Source organism: Chelonia mydas, chromosome 21, assembly GCF_015237465.2.
Source record: "Chelonia mydas isolate rCheMyd1 chromosome 21, rCheMyd1.pri.v2, whole genome shotgun sequence".
Classification (NCBI taxonomy): Eukaryota; Metazoa; Chordata; order Testudines; family Cheloniidae; genus Chelonia; species Chelonia mydas.
In genome coordinates this window covers 6,908,674-6,927,523 of record NC_051261.2, presented here as the reverse complement: position 1 = coordinate 6,927,523, position 18,850 = coordinate 6,908,674, and the positions used below count along the sequence as shown (strand labels likewise).

General features: G+C 51.3%; 1 protein-coding gene across 1 annotated transcript in view; it reads right to left on the bottom strand.

Moving 5' to 3' along the window:
* Positions 1-17,264, bottom strand: part of LEMD1 (LEM domain containing 1) — an 85,033-nt gene extending 67,769 nt beyond the window's left edge. The window contains exon 1 of the mRNA XM_037884965.2: positions 17,133-17,264. The gene's annotated coding sequence lies outside the window, so the exon portion shown is untranslated. The remainder of the gene's footprint in view (positions 1-17,132) is intronic.
* Positions 17,265-18,850: the final 1,586 nt, after the last annotated feature.

Below are 18,850 nucleotides of genomic sequence, written 5' to 3'. Positions count from 1 at the left end.
TAGATAGATAGATAGATAGATAGATAGATAGATGAGCTGTGTAACCCCAAACCAGTAGCAACGTGAGAGTTGTGCCATCTTCCGGCACCAGACATTGTCCTCATTTGTAGGATTTTTTTTTTAATTGTCTTGATGTCCTGAATTTCCATCATTCCCAACAATGCAGCTCGGCAGGATTTTTGCTCTGAGCTAATGAAGAGATGGCAAAAATAAACATGTCATATAAGATTTGTTTATATTTTTCCATAAGTGAACTGCCGTCAAGAAATGATTTGCTATGAGGGTCAAGCTTGTGGGAACAGTCAGACTGGTCTGCCAGACACAGGAGGTGTTTGTTTTGCCCATAATGCACAACATTGCCAGAGCCAGGAACGATAGACTGATGGACGGTGGCAGAGAGCATGAGTTGGAAATAATACCTTTAATACACACAGGGCTAGCCTGCGAATGCTTCTCTGCCGTTGGGGAGCAGTAACGCACAAGAGTAGCCCCATTGGCTTTAATAGGTGAAGAATGCGTCACACAAGTGAGGAAGGGGGTCACAATTTGGCCCAAGGCAGTTTGCAAATTGACAACCAACTACAGAGTAATTGGTCACTCAGGGTTATATTCTGATCCCATTCACTCATGTTATGTAGTACCTCAGCCCCACTGAAATACATGAGGCTAATCCCAGAGTAAGAGTGGCACAATCATGCTCTTATTTAAAAGTTAACTCACAAAGGATCACATCCTATGCTCCTTACTCAGCTGTGACCAAGTGCCCTTAAACAGGCAAATCCAATAGTCTACCTGAAAAAGAACCTCTAAAACTGGCTCACGAACAGCCACCAACTCAATGCCATTCAGAGACCAGACACCCCAATGAGGAGCTACAGTTTGTATTTAAGGAATGATGTTCTTGCAATGCCCAGAAGAGCCAGAAAAATATCCTTGCAATTGATTGCACGCTTGTGAATTGTTGTTATGGTGTGTGAGATATTCTTCTGCAGGTTTTAAAGAGGTTCACTGCTGTGATTACAACACATTTGCGTCCAATAATAGCGATCGATGTTACCTGGAGTGTTCTATTTTTAGATTTATTTTCTTCCAAATTGTGGGCCGCGTAGGACCTTCTGTCCTCTCACACTGCTCTCATTAACATCACTGGCAGCTCTCCACGCACTGTGATGGCAGGAGTTGGCTTCATTTATGAAATTAGCTCCATTAGCTCAGAAAGAAACAATATTATTTTGCATTAATGTCCAAATGGACACAAGTGCCTTTCTGCTTGGCAGCTGGGAGCCGGGGATTGTGCCACTGAAAGCAATTTCCCCTAGATTTTGCAAGATTTTACCAATTACCTCCAAGTCATGAGGTCTTAATGATCTCAGGATGAGTAATACACAGTGAATCAGGAGTAACTGATGTAAATTTTTAACAGCCAGGGTAACTAACCATTGGACCAACTTTCCCAGAGATACGCTCTACCTGGCCCATAAGTTATTGGGTTTGGCGCAGGAATTACTATGTGAAATCCTCTGGCCTGGGATGATCAGAGGGATCCCTTCTGACCTTAATGTCTATGAAAGTCAGCGTGAGAAGAGAATCGCTCTCATGACATTTTGTAGATTTGATCGGATGTTATTATTTTAACAGTTTCACCTGTTTTGTGATTTTATCTCAAGTTGTGTGATATCTGGTGCTTTTCTTCAAGCCCCAGCCCTTGCAGTCCTGTGATGATGGGAGAATCTCACATTAATATAAGTTAAAAAGTAAATTTCCAGTCTTCATGGTTGTGGAGAAAAGCTTGAAAACATGATGTCCTAAAGGGTCCAAAACTAAAAGGATCAAAAATATATTATCTCCTTTTTAAAAATGGTGTGAATTTTAAGCCACTCTTGTGATTTTATGGGACTGACATATGCTATTTGGACACTTGAGGTAGGCAACACTGCAAGCTTGAATTCAATTACGTAGAACTGGTTTATACTGGGAAAGAAACCCACCACCCACTAGTTACTAAAACAGTCAAACTGTCCTGTGAAAAGAACTCATCAGCTTCTAAAACCTGGACTTAGTGGACACTGAATGAGCCCAAGGATAAGATGCTGTGCTTGAATACAGTGCAGATAGCTCCCTGATACTGTTATTCTGAGCAATGCTCCTTATTTACTCTGTGCCCCTTCTACATTGGCGAGGGTGTGTGTTGTGTAGCGCGTTAGGCTAGCAGGTAGGACACATTTTGGCTGCTGTGTTGTCTTTTCATTAGCAGGATCCCTGAGGTGCAGAAGAGGAGATGGCTGTCTATAAACCACAGGGGGAAAGGAAATGCCCAGTTCAACTCCTGATATTAGGGAACTTAAGAAATAATGAGCCGGGCAAGTGAAGCAGAGCAGGAGAAGGTGAGAGAGCGAATGAGACAAGCGAGTGAGTTGGAACGAGATGGAGAAAGGAGCCGGTTGGAAGGCGAGGTTGGTCTGGCTATGAGCAGGCACAGCTCCCAGCAGGGAGATCGGCATGCCTCGACCCATTGCCTTCACTGGGGCTGGGCATGTGGGTAAGGGCATCTGGATGGGGCACATAGAGAAGGCCAAGGAATAAAGCGGTGTGTGAGCTGAGCCCATTTGCCAGTTTGGAGACCAGACACAGTGGTGAGAGGCACTATAGAAAACACGGACCTAGATGAGACAGCCAGGGGCAGAGAGGGCAAGAAGAGGAATAAGGGAGAAAGAGAGGAACAGAGAGAGGACTAGAGACAGACAGAGTGAAGGAGACCAGATGAGCAATGGGGGCGAGACACGGAGAGCAATAGTGTATATCTCCAGCATCCGATTTATGATTTTCCTCCCTCCCTGAAGCTGAGCAGCGAGAGGCTGGGATCATCTGTCTTCATTACATCATCCAAATAGGCTCTGTCAGTTTACACTGTAAAACTAATCAATATCCCCCTGCAGACCTTGCAGACTGCTGGCCCCCCGTCATGCTTTAGTAGGCAGCTTCTACCTCTGGTGGTGCAGGTTGGGAGCGAAATGGCGGGGGGAGGGGGGTTCTGAAGGGCTGTGAACCCCTAGATAGATTTACACTCATCTCTTGGTGTGTTTTGCTCACACACAGAGCCCTGACTTTTTCCTTTCCAGCAAGAAGGTCTGTGATTTAGGGGTGGACAGATCTGGGCAAACTATTGCAAGGCATTGTCTGCAAATGTTCATGTAAGGTTTTTTAATGAATTTGCTTTGGCCATGTTCACACCCTTTTTTTCTTTCTTGCTTGCTTTCCCCATAGACATTATCTAATCTAATCTATCTATCTAGGTACTTCATGGGCCCCCTTCACCATCATATCCAAGCACCTTGGTGTTTGCTTTCCACAAACATCCCAAGCAAACTGCATGCACAAGTTGCACAAGTTGATCCAGTCAGGAAGCAAAAAGCCACACTAAATGGCTTATCTGACTGGTTGGAAGTGCAAGAATTCAGTTCAGAATACTACTATTCTCCCACAGAACTGTCAGGTAAAAACAATCCAATAGGACAGTCATCGAATAAATGCAAACAACAAACACATTTGAGTAAATCATGATCGGCCTGTGGACATTCCACCAGCGGAGAATGAAGCTGGGCTAAATTATCAGAAGAGTTCAGCTTCCGTGTAGGCACCTCCACTAGGGTGACCAGACAGCAAGTGTGAAAAATCGGGATGGGGGTGGGGGGGTAATAGGAGCCTATCTAAGAAAAAGACCCCAAAATCGGGACTGTCCCTATAAAATTGGGACATCAGGTCACCCTACCCTCCACTAAGTTCTGCCTGGAATGCCAAAAATGCTCAGTAGCCAGCAGCTGCCACTGTCCTGCATAAGGGAGTTGCTAGGTGCAAAGCTCCTGGTCAAAAATCTGGGCCCACGTTCATAGAATAAATTGTGAGCTGCCCACTATTTGTTCAGCTCTAGCGACAGAGACACTCCAACATTAACCCAGCCTGGAATTATTCTTCCACGGTGCATATTTCAGCTCACCACAATCCCTGGCTGTGCACGGGAAATTCTCTTTGTCTCCTCTGTGCCTCTGCATGCTCAATCCTCACGTATAGGGACAGGGAGTTAATAAACCTGACCCATAAAGTTCAAGATTCAATCATCCGGTGCTGCTGGATGTGAAGCAAAGACGCTGAGGCTTTCGATTGCTTGGCAGGCATGGGCCTGACTGAACAATGATGGAGGGGCACGGTGGGGAACGGCCACAGGAGTTTGCAGGGGTGTGTGGTGCAAAGGGGTTAACCCCTTCAGCGCTCCCTGAAAAGGCTTTTGGCCTGGTGGGATGTTTGCAAAGGGATACCCATCAAAATGAAGGGAGCGGCTGGATACTGCTTTCCATCACAGGAGTGTTAGGGGGCTTAACTATTTCTAGTTTGCAGAGGGCTTCTAAGATTTAGGGCCTGTTGAAATCAATGGGAATCTTTCCACTGACTTCAGTAGGCTCGGGATTCACATCCTGAGCGTGCTAGGGAAGTGCGAGAAGCCAAACGTTACACCAGTGTAAATCCAGAGTAACTCCCCAGAAATCAGTGGCATGACACAGCTACACTGGTGTAACAGGAGGATTTGATCCAAAGCATTAATACGAGTAGCTTCTCCTTTTTGTTTAATAACCAGGCAGTCTTCCAGACTGCCCCAGGCCATTCTGCTGCACTTGCTGGGCGGGGGGGCCGGCTCGGTGACCTCATTAGGTCGTTTACGTCTGGAACTTTCCTGGTTATCCCCAGAATCAATGACTCAGGCAGATGTTCGAGAGACATTGAGCCCGGTTCTTCCGCCTGGCTCCTTTGTGCCTGTGCACAGGGGCTGTGAAACAGCACCACATCGAAGTGCCCTCGCTTTGCAGAGGCGTACGCGACTGCACGAGGCAGATGTGCTCCGGGTCAGCCACGAGGTATGGGCTGGATGCAGAGATCACTGGCTGAGGCTGTCTGGCCTGGGTTTTGCCAGGTAACAGATCAGCTGATCTGAATGGTCCCTCCTGGCCTTCCAAACTATGCCACAGAGCAGAGAACCAGGCCACTGGGGTTTATCCTTCGATCCTTCAACCCCCTTAATGTTTCCGACCCCAACTCTGGACACAGCCCAAACGGTCAGAGGGTATCCTCCAAGCTTTGCCTAAGAGCAGGACCAGGCCTTCAGCCCCGTTCAGCCCTCACCCCTTTGCCACTGAATGCAAGCTAGACTTTCACTTCTGCATCCACAGCCCCGTGGGCTTTACCAGGCTGCCCAATGTCCATTTCCCACAGAGGGTTGGTGAAGAGGAATCTCCCAGCTCGAGGGGATTTGGAATGGCCCCGCCACCTATGGTGTGGAGGGCGAAGGCTTGCTCCTTGCTCACCATGCCCCTCCGCCTTGGCTGGGTTGAGCTCTGCTGCCAGCACCTGGCTAGTTCCTTCCTATTCCCCTTGCTGTGGAGATGGGGGTTCACTCGTGCCAGGTGGCAAGTGTCCTCCATCCCACCAAGCAGCTGGCAGCTCCCCCAGAATCTCCGTCCCTTTCAGATTCAGGTCCTTGTACTTGTCGCCACAACCGCTTTTCCTCACAGCGCCCTGGATTTCCCTGCCTAGGGATCCCACTAACTCCCCATGCAAGGTGAACACCCTAAATCCCCCTCGCTCAAGCCCTGGGGATTAGCCCCGATTCCTGCCACCGACATAGCTGCACCAGTGCAGAGATGCAAAGTCATTATGTGCCCTGTTGGGGAACCATCACTGCTTGGAACCTAAGTGATTTGCACGGGTGCACACTGGGGCTTACAGCAGCTTAGCCTGTCTACACCTGCGCTTTGCACTGGTACCTGGCTGCCGATGGCTGGAATCCAGGACTTTTGCCTAGTTCCTGGCTTCTCACCATGCTGCTGCTATGCTCCATTAGAATAATCACACACCAGTATTCCCTCTGACAAGGAATCTGTATGCTCAGAACCATTAGACTTGATATAAAGTGACAACTGATAGCAAACTGTATTGGCAGCCTCTCATTGAATGTAATTACTTAACAGCGATCCTCCTGAATCAATTCATACCCGCGTAGCTCAACTTTAATTCTGTGCTCCCCAGGGCCCCAAGAAGTGACTGTGGTTTTGTTGTTCTTCACTTACTTCGCTTTTCAAGGCCTTTTGTTTACAGCTGTTGATCTTGGCAAAGTGACCAAGCTGATTCCAGATGTGAAGAATCCAAGTGAAGAGAAAGTGGCCAAGGGAACAAGTCTTATTTTCACTAGCAAATAAGAAGCTTGGGGCGGGGGCGGGGGGTTTGAATACAGGGTTAGTTAAAATCAGCAGTGTGGCCCATGTTCTAGCTATCATATTGGTTATTAATGACAGGGGAGTCTGGAGGTGCTGTCTGAGATCAGGGCTTTGTTGTGCTAGGTTCTGTACATACACACAGGAGACAGTCCCGCCCCAAAGAGTTCACTACTGAAATAGACAAAGGAAGGATGATTATCCCCAGGTTACAGATGGAGAGCTGGCACATGGAGAGAAGTGGCTCGCACAAAGGTCACAGAGGGACTCCGGGGCAGAGCAGGGAATGGAACACAGCGCTTCCCCAAGCCCCACTTCAGTGCCTTACCTGCAAGACCCAGCCCCCGGTTTTGTTTTATATATTTCATCCCTACAGCCCCCTATGCCCAATACAACTGGCCCAAGCTCATCCGCAAGCTCCCAAAACAGCCCAGATTTAAGTCCCTCTTACAGACTCACTTCTGCGACTTATCTTAGCACCCAGAGGCCCCACCTGAGTCCAGGGGCCCAGGAGCTATGGGCTGTCCATACCCAAAGACATGCCTGATGCCCTTGGGAGATTATACGCTAGATGGCCGTGGCAGACAAAGGCACAGGAGGAGAAACAGAAGTGCGTAGGTGACTTAAGCAAGGTCATTCATCAGGTCAGTGGCAAAGCCCAGATCTCCTGACTCCCTGCCCTGTGCTATACCCCACGGACCAGGCTGGCTCCACTGAGCTGATCTGACTGGTATATAAATTGCCCATTGCCTCTCTTCCTCCAAGCTTTGTCTCGTTGTCTGTCTGTCCTTAGCTCCATAGCTGATACAGATCATGGGCCAGGGGGGTTCCTCTCTTTCTATCACCATGAACAGCTTTTGTTTCGCAACGAAAGCTTCACCTGGATTCCATAGGGTCTTTCTCATCTGTGCAGCTGCCCCATGTTTCCGGAGGGATCGAATAGAGAACCTCTGAGTTGATGTGCCTTGCCCCTTCCTTCTCCAACCCCAAAACAGGACAGGGGCCAGATGTTCAGCTGGTGTAAAGCAGCCTAGCGCCACTGAAGTCGATAGGACTACTCCGGATTTGGCCTGGTATATTGAGGAGGCACAGAGTGTGAGACACCCCATGCCTCAACCCAGAAGCCTGGCTTCCTATTGATGGCAAAAGGCTCGCCCAAGACAAAACCCATCCATCTTACTCCCAGCCGCGCTGCTAAAAATAAGCCAACGAAGTAGCAATCACCTCTGAGCAGCGGCAGCTCCGTTAAAGCGCCAGGCATCTGTGTCCAGGCTCCTCGGTGCGTACAGGCCAGGAACCTGATAAGCTTGCACCTGTCAGGGGCAGCTCTGCCATTCTGTCATCCTTCTTAATTGGAGCCTCGGGCTGCAGCTTATCAGCTGCTGGCTCTTCCCAGATAAGGTCTGGCATTCCTGGGCGGCCTGGCTGTCCTTCCAGAGAGCTGCTCTACCTGACTGAACTGAAGCATTTAGCCCGGCCCCAGCTCTCAGCACAGACACAAGGGAGATGCCAGCTCTCTAACCACCCCCAGCCTCATCCCCCGGCCCGGGGACTGGGGAGCTGAGCATCTGGCGGGGAGAAGGTAAACTTTCCTAGGATTACCTGTTCAAGGGATTATTAATTAATAAACGCTGGATACTGTGACCATTTTTAATGATCAATACTAGTTACTGGTTATTCCTTCATAATTGCTGGTTGTCATTTTCCATTTGTACTACGGTAGTGCTGAGAGACCCTAGCTCCATTGGACTACGGACCTACACAAACATATAACACAGAGACAGCCCCAGGGAGCTGCCAGTTTTTAAGTAGAGCTGGGATTAAAACCCAGTTCTCTTGGCTCCCGATCCATGGGCCCACACTGCCTCCCATCAAAACCAACAGAGTTAGTGACCAAGGCCGGGTGAGAAGTTTATGCAAGATCAAAAGTACCAGTAGCCAGGAGTTCAGGGAAATGAGACTCCCTGGAATGTTCTAACGCCTAAGAAGCAAAATTTGCTTAGAGAATTCTTGGCTCCCTCCTTGTTTCATCCAGCGATATCTTCCCTACTCTGCCCCATCCTACATGTCTGCACCTGGCATTGCCGGGACTGGAGGGGCGACGTAAAGAACTAACCAGGGAGCAGTGGGATCCTAGGAGGGACCTAGTCCTGCTGGGGAACCAGTCAGAAGAGGAGCAATGAAAGCTCTTATTCCTGTGTACCAGCGTACTGAATGTATTTAGTGTCAGTGTATGCGTGTGTCTCAGCACCTGAGCGCATACGTAGGTCCCTCACAACACCCCAGGTGGGGGATAATTCTTATTCTGCCCCATTATATAGCAGGACCAACTGAGGTTCAGAGTAGTTAAGTGACTTGTCCAAGGTCACAGGGCAATCAGTGGCAGAACTGGGAACAGAGCCCAGGAGTCTTGACTCTCAGTCCTCTGCTCTAACGACTGGATAAAATCCTTCCCACAGCCTGGGCGAGAACCCAGGCATCCTGAATGACCGTCCTCTGCTCTAGGCCCTGGAGGATAGTGCCTCCAAAAATGACTGAGTTAGTTGTCCCTCTCTGTGCAGATGTGTGCTGGGAGGGAGAGCCATACTGATTTGATGTGATGGATATTTGCATCACTTTCCGTTACAAACAGCCACTCGTCATGCAGATCTCCAGGCATTTTTTAAAAAGGGGAGATTAATTTAGGGGAGTTCTCAAATCCAGTTTCCTCTGGCAACGGCTCTATTAGGCCACGCGCAGTGGAGATACAGACTCTTGTCCTCCTGCTATGACTGATGGAATTTGATTCTGTGCTGCCAAATTTGCAGGGCTGCAAACACATTCTCACTCTTGATTAATGTGAGTAATTTCTGCTCGAAAGAGGGTTGAAATGAGCAGCTAAGGGGAAGCAAGCAGTGAGGTTTCCCCTCCCTCCCTATCCCTCTCTGCTGTTTTCATTTTACCATCCCTGGCATGGACTAACAGATAAACAAAAATGCTGGACCAGTTTCAAGAGTAGCAGAAGGCGCGGGAGGCAGGCGGGCATCTCCGAGGATGCTCGGATGCTGTTGTGCTCGTTTGGTTTATAAAAGGGAAGAGATATGGTATATTTATCCATCAGCCTCTACCTGATGCCTGCCCCTCCCCCCGAAATTAGCTACTGGACCCATGGATCAAGCCCAGCCACATCATATTTAATCAGCAGCTATCTGGGAATTCCCTATATTCCATGATCCCTCTGACCTTCACAGTAATGGCAGGGAGAGAACTCAGATACTTCTAAAGCACATGCCCCTGCCCCTAAGATAAAGGAGAATCTTCTGCAGGTCTATAGGGGCTGTGACACACAGGTGAGCAGCCTGCCCAGTGGCAGGCAGGGGTGCATGAATACCCCAGCTGGCACATTGTACTGGTTTTTGTGCCTGTAGCTCCTTCCAGCATTTTACAAACAATGAACAGATGCACACAGGGCCTGGGAAGCAGCGAAGTGTTGATGGCCCATGTTATGGATGGAGATGCTAAGCCCCAGAGGTGAAATGACTTGTCCCACATCATGGAACATGCCAATGAGCAGAGCCAGGAACAGAATCCAACAGTCCTGACTCCAGGCCACTACTACCAGTAACTCACTCTTCTATAGCACTTTTGAGCCCCAGATCGCCAAATACCTGACAAAGGACGTCAGCATCATTATCCCCACTTCACAGCGGGGGAAACTGAGGCCTGGAGAGGAGACGTGAATTGCAAAGTGGCACAATAGGTTAATATCAGAGGTAGGCTAGAGTCCCAACCCCATGTGTTATCTTCTGGGCCACCCGACCCCTCGCTGGCCTAGCCTTAGCTCAGTACAATATTGAGAAGGGGTTCCCCCTGCTGCCCATCTTCCAGGGGCACAAGAAGAACTTTTCGTGTTGTGCCCAGACTCCACTCAGACAGCTCCCTGCTGACACCAAAGAAGATTATGGAGCAAAGTGAGAATGGGCCTCTGCGATCCAATTTACGCAGCAGCCAGGGCCGGCTGATGGGCACGTTGCAATCGGCCCCCCAATTTGGCCCCCACCCCCACGAAACACCATGCAGAAGCTACAGAGAGGTGTGGCTTCTATACAGCAGGGTGCACTACCCCCTGCTGCCACTGGGGGGACCCCTGCTGGGGCTTGGGCGTCTCCCGCGGCTGCAATACCGCTGCGTGCCAGCGGAGGGCGCGTCAGCCCCAGCAGGGGACGCTGCCGCGCGTGGGAGACTGAGCGGGCCGCTGAGGAGCCGGCTCCGTGCAAGGGCCAGAGGCGGGGTGAGGGGCGTCTGCAGCTGCTTCTCCAGGCCCAGCAGCAGGTGTGTGGGCTGGGGAGTTGGGGTCTCTCAGCCAGGGAAGGGTCTGGTCTGGGGGGTGAGGACACGTCCCCCGCTCCCCCAAGGAGTCCCCGTGGGACCGTGTGCAGGTGGCCTCAGTTTCCCCCTCTGCAAAATGGGGTTGATAATCCTGTGAGTTGCCCCCCCCCCCGCGTGCACCCGCTCCTCCCCCCCCCCCCCCACGCGTGCACCACGCTCCCCTGGTGGATATTCCCTGACGCCCACTCAGCTCGGCTTCCCCACGCGTGGGCGCGCACGGATACAGGGACACACGGCTCTGTTGTCCTGGCACATGGGTGTGCCCATGTGCACACACAAACCCGTGCACACACCCAGCTGCCCAGTGCACACTGCTCTGCTCTCCCTCTTCTCCCCCCCCCCGGCATGTGCACACACCCATTCACACTTTCTGCTCTGCTCCCCCTGACACACGTTTGCACACACACACACAGCTGCTCCTGGCATGCACATAAACCCCCACACTGCCCTGCTCTCCCTGACACACACAGGCACACACCTCCTGCTGCCCCTGGCACGTGCACACGCCCACACACTGCCCTGCTGTCTGTGGCACACACGCACCCTGAGAAACACATGCTTCCAGCAAATCAGGCTGCTCCCTCAGCCCCATTCACAGCAGCTGCTGGCTAAGCCGGGGAGGGGGGGCTGGATGTGTGTGCCAGACTCTGGCTGGCGCGCCCTGGAGTGTGGACTCTCTGCTAACCCCAGAGCTGCTGTCTGTGCGCCGTGCAGGTCGCGGGGGACCCGGGCCAGGCGGTCAGCGGGGTTACCGCAGCGGGGCTTAGCGAGGAAGCCTGGGGCTGCCTGCTCCGCCGGGTTGTGTGCAGACACCTCGGGGCTGGGCGCAGTTTCCTAAGCCTCTTGTGGCTCTGGCTTTGAGGTGTGCCCTGTCAGAGGGGCGGGCAGCCTGCAGCTGGCCCGGGTGCTACAGGTGCTGGAACTGGGGGTGCTGTCACACCCCCGGCGTGAGGTGGTTTCCATCTGATCCAGGGTTTACAGTTTGGTTCAGTGGCTCTCAGCATCCCCGGCATCTAATTCTGCGCGTCTCCCCTCCATCCCCCCCTTTGTCGTGACCTAAGATACCCACCAGGGGCACAAGCCTTTTAACCTCCGTCCCCACGTGCCCTCCCCCCTCCGTGTCTGTGTCAGTGGGGTGCATGGTGGAGCCAGAGGAGAGCGTGTAAGGGGGGTGAGTGGGTGTGCACAAGGGTGCAGTTGGCAGGCTGAGCCCGTGGATGGTGGAGGGGGGGGTGAGTGTGAGGGCTTGTGATGGTGGCAGTGCTGAGGTGTGCCTGGGGGGTCAAGAGTATGGAGAAACGGGGCTGGAGCATGAATGGGGCGGAGAGGAAGGGGACATGCCAGTGTGGGTTGGGATCAGATTTCAGTGCTGGGAGGCTCTGAAACGTTCTCTCCTCTCCTTGCAGGGCTGGGTGCTGCTCAGGGTGTGTGTGGTGGCCTGCGCACTGGGCTGGGAGTCAGGAGACCTGTGTTCTGTTCCCTCCTCCACCACCAAACAATTGTGTGACCTCAGGTAAGTCCCCACGCCTCTCTGTGCCTCAGTTTCCCCTCCTACCCTTCATCTGTTGTGTCTGTATAGACTGCAAGCTCCCTGAGGCGCGGAACATGCCTCGCTACATGTCAGTACGGCACCTATCGCACTTTTAGCCTTGATCTCAGGCAAGACCTCTAGGTTCTACCATAATATAATTAACAACAACATGTGGGCGGTGCTGCCTATCCCCGCGGTTGTACCCTGAGACATCCACGCTGAACCCAATTGTCTGTGCAAGTCTTCAGCCTCTGAATTTTCCCACCAGTTATAGCAACAACAGGAGCCCTAGTGTAGACAGGCTGCTGGTGTTTTGACCAACCCGCTCAGAGTAGGTCTAGATGACAGGATCGTGGAAATGTCAGGAGCCCATCTACACTGGGACTATCAGCAGTATGGCATTGTAAGGTGCCAGTGTCTAGTGCAGACGGGGCCGGAGTGTCTCAGCCCACAGGTTGCTCAGGGTCTCCGGCAGTGAGTTCTAAGTGCAGTGCGGAGGTGCGGTGTGGTTGGAAATGGATTGTGGTGGAAGGAAGTTCCAAGACTCCAGAGCCACTGGCACTGCAGCCCCCTGCCCTGAATCAGACCAGGTGGGTTTTGTGCTGGACCTGCCCAGCTCACCACACCCCGGTCTCAGGCTGGGGAGAGGAGGATTGAAAACCGACCTGAGAACAAGGATGAACAGGTTGGGTTTAGACAAGAGCACGAGAGGAGGGATTGTTGGGGGAGGAGAGAGCCCCCCAATCTAAACTGGGCTCTGAACTAGCCACAGAATCTAGACACCTGTGCAAAGTGAGCTAGTTCAGACCCAGATCTAAGATGTGGGGCTGGCCCCCTGTCTTCTAATGGGCCAAGCCAAAACCCTGGATCCAAACAGCCTCAAACCTTGCATCAGAACTTGGCAGCTTGGACCCAGCTCTACCAAAAGCAAACAAAACGGGGAACAACCTCAGTTCTTCCTCTTGCTCCCAGGGCCAGCGCAGGTGCCCGGGCAGGTGCTGGTTCAGATATGGGGAGTATGCGACTGGCTGGAGTAGAAAGGCGGATGCATGGAGCAGAGGGTGTCAGTCAGCGCTTGCCCAGAGAGTGAGTGAAGGCTAGAGAGGTCCTGGCCTGGGGCTCAGTGCAGGTCGTGGCTGAAGGGGGTGGTGGGAACGGCAGGCTTGGCCAGCCAGTGGGGAATCCCTGCAGGGTATCGATGTGTGCACTGGGCTGCCAGCCAGGCATGTTCTATGCAAGCAGGATTCCCAGCAGAACAAGGACCCTGCGGCATGTCAGTTGGGCACAGAAGAGGCAGCAGGATACCACTGGGATCTCCCCTGCTGCGTGCTGTCTGGCAGGGATAGGTAGGCAACAGGGATGCCACCTGTTGGTTCTTTTCCTCGCGCTGGCCAAGGGGGTGGTAAGTGGCTCTTCCCTTCTGCTACCAAAATCTGGGGCCCCGTGCCATCCTCTCCCCCTGGAGAGGCGGTGGCTTTTGGTCTCCTTTTCAATGAGTTCTTACAAAGGGAGGGAGAGCGTCACATCCTCATCTGGCAAAATGTCAGGGAGTGATTCAGAGAGAAGGCGAGCGGCAGAGAGAGGCAGCCCACACAGGAGAGTTGTTTCTAGTTTCCAAATGTCAGCATGTCCTTTAATTAAATGCTGATTAACTGGGGACGCGCTCCCTCGCGCTGGAACAGGGCTGCTGCCATTAACATCAGGCTGCTCCGAGAACCGGGGCGTTCGGCTCTCACTTCCTCTCGTCCTTGGGGGATAAACTATCTGGTTCAAAAGGGCGGTGGGGGAGTGGGGAGCCTTCAGGAGAGAGTGTGGTCTCATGGCTAGGGCACTGAGCTGGGAGTCAGGAGACCTGGGTTCTGCTCCTGCCACTGAGCTGCCGTAAGACCTTGCCCAAGTCACTTCCCCTTCTTGTGCTCTCGTTTCCCCTCCCACCCTTTGTTGCGGCTCATTAGACAGTGAGCTCTTTGGGGCTGGGGCGCGCTCTCACTGCTATATTGTCTCCATGCAGACGTTGCACTGGTTTAACTGAAATGAGTATTAAACCAGTGCAAGCCCCTGTGCGGACGCTCTTCTTTCGGCTTAAGAGCAGCTCATTTTACCTCAGCTTGAACCTGTTCCCCATCGACTTCAGCTAAACTGCAATAAACCTGTTGCCGACCAAAATGAATGTCCACACAGCCTCTTGCACTGGTTTAAGATTATACCTAGAGCAGTGCTGCTTCCTCATGCAGATACCCTGAATGTATGTGCCTCTGGCTGCTAGCTTAATACCCCCAATAACAATGGCCTAAACCTCAGCCGGTGTTCTTTTGTTCCCAGAACACCCAAGGCCCTGCTGCAGGATCATGGAAGCCCAGGGGATTGTTGCCCTTTTCTTTACCGGAGTTGGATCACACTCCTCTCTTAATTCCCCCGTAACACTGTGTTACAATTCCCAAGTACGCATGCATAATTACATAGGCGATTGTCAGCAAGAGGTGCATTCTAGCTCAGCCACAAGATAGGGGCTGGATGCAGGGTGATGTTCCCTGGCCTTTGCTATGGAAGTCAGACTAGATGGTCAGAATGGTCCATTCTGGCCTTAACACCTGTGACTTTGACACAGATTTGACTTTTGTCGTCTGTCTACATGTTATTCGTCCTTTGTCCTGTGACACGTGGAAGCCATTCAACTCCAGAGCTCCCTGGGGACAGAGACTTCACAGGAAAAGGAAAGGAAGGCCCCACAGCCACCGCACTGTCTGCTCTGCCTTGCCTCAGTAGCGTAGCTCTGTTACAGACAACTGGGTAATCCGTCTGCAGAAGACTCCCTGGAAATTTACTGCAAGGTGACAGCACCTCAGGGAGCAATGTGGGGCAAGATTTTCACAGCAGCCTAGGGGATTTCCACACACTGAAGTGAACAGGTGTTTCTCAGTCTCCTAGACTGCTTTGAAAACTTCTGCCTCTTGGACAGCATATTAAATCTCTTATTGGACAGCCCCCTTTGAGAGACCACTTCTGTACTGTGTCCAGTCAACGACTCAGATGAGGGAAGGCTGGGGCACAGGGCAGTGGCCTGGGGCAGTGGCATCATGTCTCAGGAGCCTCCTAAGAAATGTTAAATAGTTCAAGGCCTGTTTCTCGATGCCAGGGAGTGGGAGGAAGGGTTTATTTTCCCTCTTCCTGAACAGCAACTGTTGCCCTTTGCATTATCCAGTTCTGGCATCTGCACCAAAAGATCACGCTGTTTACACTTTCCTCCTGCCAGTAGTGTGGGCTCTGAGAACTCCGAGGCCTCTTTGCATTGCTAAGAGCTGGAGTAAAGCGCTACACAACGGAAACCATTTTCAGTGCACAGCAGCAAATTTTGTTTGTCCTACAAACCCCAGCAGCTATGCTAGGTATCCTTAAGTGCCATCTACTGGCATCTTATTTATTCACTCATTTGCATATATACAGCTACAGGGCACTCCCATAACATCCGCCGCCTTTACAGCGTAGAGGGGCATTGGATTGGTTGGAAAATACACCCTGTCTGCTCGGGTGATGTAGAGCTGTCAAAAGGGCTCTGTGTCAGCACTGTTCCCAGCCCCTAGCATAGGGGGCAGAGTGGGGGTATGTCTGGGGCATGGCCAGAGCACACGGCACTATGGTTAGTCTCTTCTTCTCAAGACCTCTAGGGAGCCATGGTCAGCAGTATATAACATAGAGCAGCCTGAGGCTGCTCTAATTTATACCAGGGGCCAGACAGGACCCTGGACTATGGGAATGCAAAAATGACTTAAAGCTACCTTTTCCCTACCTCCCCTTCCATCCCTGCCTGGGGTAATCAAGAATCCAACCCTGAGTCTGTAGAAATGGAATGCAAGAGCCATGTGCTCCTGGGGGGGAGTTACCCGTCCCCCAAACATCAAGCCCTGGGGCTGTCAAGTGACAATGGCAGGGCAGGGGTAGTCAAGGTCCAAATTTCTCGGTCAAGGTCCAGACCCCAGAGAAAATAAAAACAATAATGATAATAAGTAAATAAAAAGATTTCAGGATCCAATCCAAAGCATTTGGCAGTCCGGATTTGACCCGCAGGCTGCTTATTGATTCCTCCTGGCATAGGGAGCCACTTTCTTCTAACACTGAATAAGGAACTTTGTATAATAAAGAAGACAAGGTGATTCCCTAAAGCACTTTCTCCCTCTACTTCACTGCAGAGCTGCTGTCTAGACCCTTCCCATACCCCCATCTGCCTGGCTTTCTGCTACTGTTTTAAAGAAGCAGGATGGGTGCTGGACACTCATCAGGGCTGTTTGCTAAGCCTTAAGGGCGAATGAACAGAGAGGTGGATCAAAAGCCTGCCTTCCAGTGGAAATTCAGGGGTGAACCCCAACCCCTGCTTCTCTGTAATCCCCTCTGCCCATCTGAGCACCTGCAAGCCTAACGCTGGACTAGGAAGTGCCGTCTTTGTCAATGAGCCTGCTGCTGCTCATTAAATCCCGACCCGCAAATCCCAAGCAGCGCAGTGCGTTGCACTCCCACAAGGAGTCCGCCTGTCCCTTGGCCCCTGCTCGCTGTCTGGCATTGCCTGCCTGGCTAGCATCCCAGTGCCCGAGTTAGCAGCCCACCGGCCCAACAGGTACCAACCCACTCTGTCCTGCTGCTTTCCCTGCGTCTTGTCCAGCCTCCGCTCCTGACTTCTTTGCGAACATGAGCAGAACGTTGAGAGACCCAGAGGGAGAGATTGCAGCGAAGTTTTTTGTGCTGGGAGGGACATGAGGTTTTGGGGGGGTGGGAGGGTTTGAGGGGAAACAGGATGAATCATTTTAGAGGAAGCCAGATTTCCATATCCCCCCTGCTCGAAAATTAAAGTCTGATCTTAGTTTCAGGGTAGCAGCCGTGTTAGTCTGTAACCGTAAAAAGAAAAGGAGGACTTGTGGCACCTTAGAGACTAACCAATGGCTTTCGGAACCCTGCCTTGCAGCGCCTTGGAAAGCACGTACCTCTCAGCAGCCGGCCCTGTCGGGATCAGTGTCCATGCTGTCTGCCTGGCAGCGGGATCTTCCTTCCCCTCGTGCTGAGCATCATCTTTTCTCTGAACACCGAGGTAGTCAAAAGCTGCAACTTAAGCACTTGACAGACTGGGGAGGGCTGGATGGACTCATTGTGCATGCAAGGCAGCCATTGGCTCTGCCTCTCCAGCTGCCGTGCCAGTAGGTTAGGTTACGCATGTCATCCCTCTCCTCTGTTCCTCATATTCCTGTGTCACTGTCCTTCCCCGCTTGGTGCTAGAAGGGAGGAGGGGGAGGTTAAGTTATTGCTGTGTGTGTATGGGGGGGGGGGGGGGGAGATTAACAAGGCGGCGCGAAACAAGCCTGCCGCCTAGTGTGTGCACTAGAGCAGATGCAAATGCTGCTAGAGGCAGAGACCAGTCTAGCAAAGCCACCTATTCTGCCGTCGCCAGTTCCCGCCCTGCACAGTGCAGCATATGGTGCATGGTTTTTAATTTCCTGGGCATGACACTTCTTATGGCAACTAGCAGGTTTCTCGTTGCTCTTTATCAGGCCTTTTATTAACCCCCCGCTGGATCCATACAGGCCAACTGTCCCCGTTGGCTGAGCAAAGCGCTTCCCCTTTTACTGCTCGGTGCTTCCCGCGCCTTGCCAAGTCCTCAGCAGAATTCTTGTCTCCGGGATTTGAGTCCCAGCCAGTGCAATGAGATCTGTATTGCGCCTTTAAGGCAGCATTTCCCCAACTTTGGGGGAAATTAAACCAGTCATGCCCCTTCTTCCACCCTGCCACGTGGTGTTAAATGCAAACCCCAAATGAGCTGTCGCTGAGTCGATTGCGTAGATCTTCACAATGTGATCAAGGTAGTTAACATTTAAAGTATTGTCATTGGCATCTGAGCTAGCAACCACTGAGGGTGTTGTTCCAGGCTCTCTGCAAAGTCAGGCAGAGTCGCTGCATGGGTTACGCTTGTCACGCTTTGAAGTGTTTTTTGCAACCATAACAGCTAAAAACTTACTTTTTTTTTTTTAAACATGAAAGCTGAGGCTCTGGAGAACAGTTTGAGAAGTCTGCCAACCCCGCTGGCAAGTACAGGGGGACATGCCCCTATACTTTTGTGAAACGTTTGTTTAAGGAACTTTATGGGAACTTTATCACTTGAACTCTCGTTCCATCCAACATAGTTCAGTGGAGTTAAAAGGGATTGCTAGTTTCCTCCCCCTTATTTATAACTCTTGAACGTGGGCAGAGGTTTGATGACAATCGCTGTGCTGTGTGTGGAGTTAGGCATTGAAAGCATTAGCTTTTGTTTGGTAAATGCCAATTTCCCTGTACACGCCCAAACCGATGAAAAGATATTTCCCTCGATAATAATCAGACTGTAGAGACAGGCAAAGTAAGAAGAACGCTGCCTGAGGACTTATTAGAGTTTGATTTAAGGCTATTGACTTCATATCTTTTGACACATGATGTTTACAGTTTGTGTTTTAATGGGTATAAAGCTTGAATTTTTTGAATCTCTTCATCGATTGTCATTAATAATTGCTTGACCCTCCTACAGTCTGAACTTCCCATAATTTCCTGCCACGGGGGTAATATAAATTGATTAAAATTGAAAAAATGATCACAACTAAACATCAATATTATCTGTTGAAATTATAAAAAAATAAAAACCAAATTCAGCCAAGCGTAGGTATAGTTAAAGTGGGAC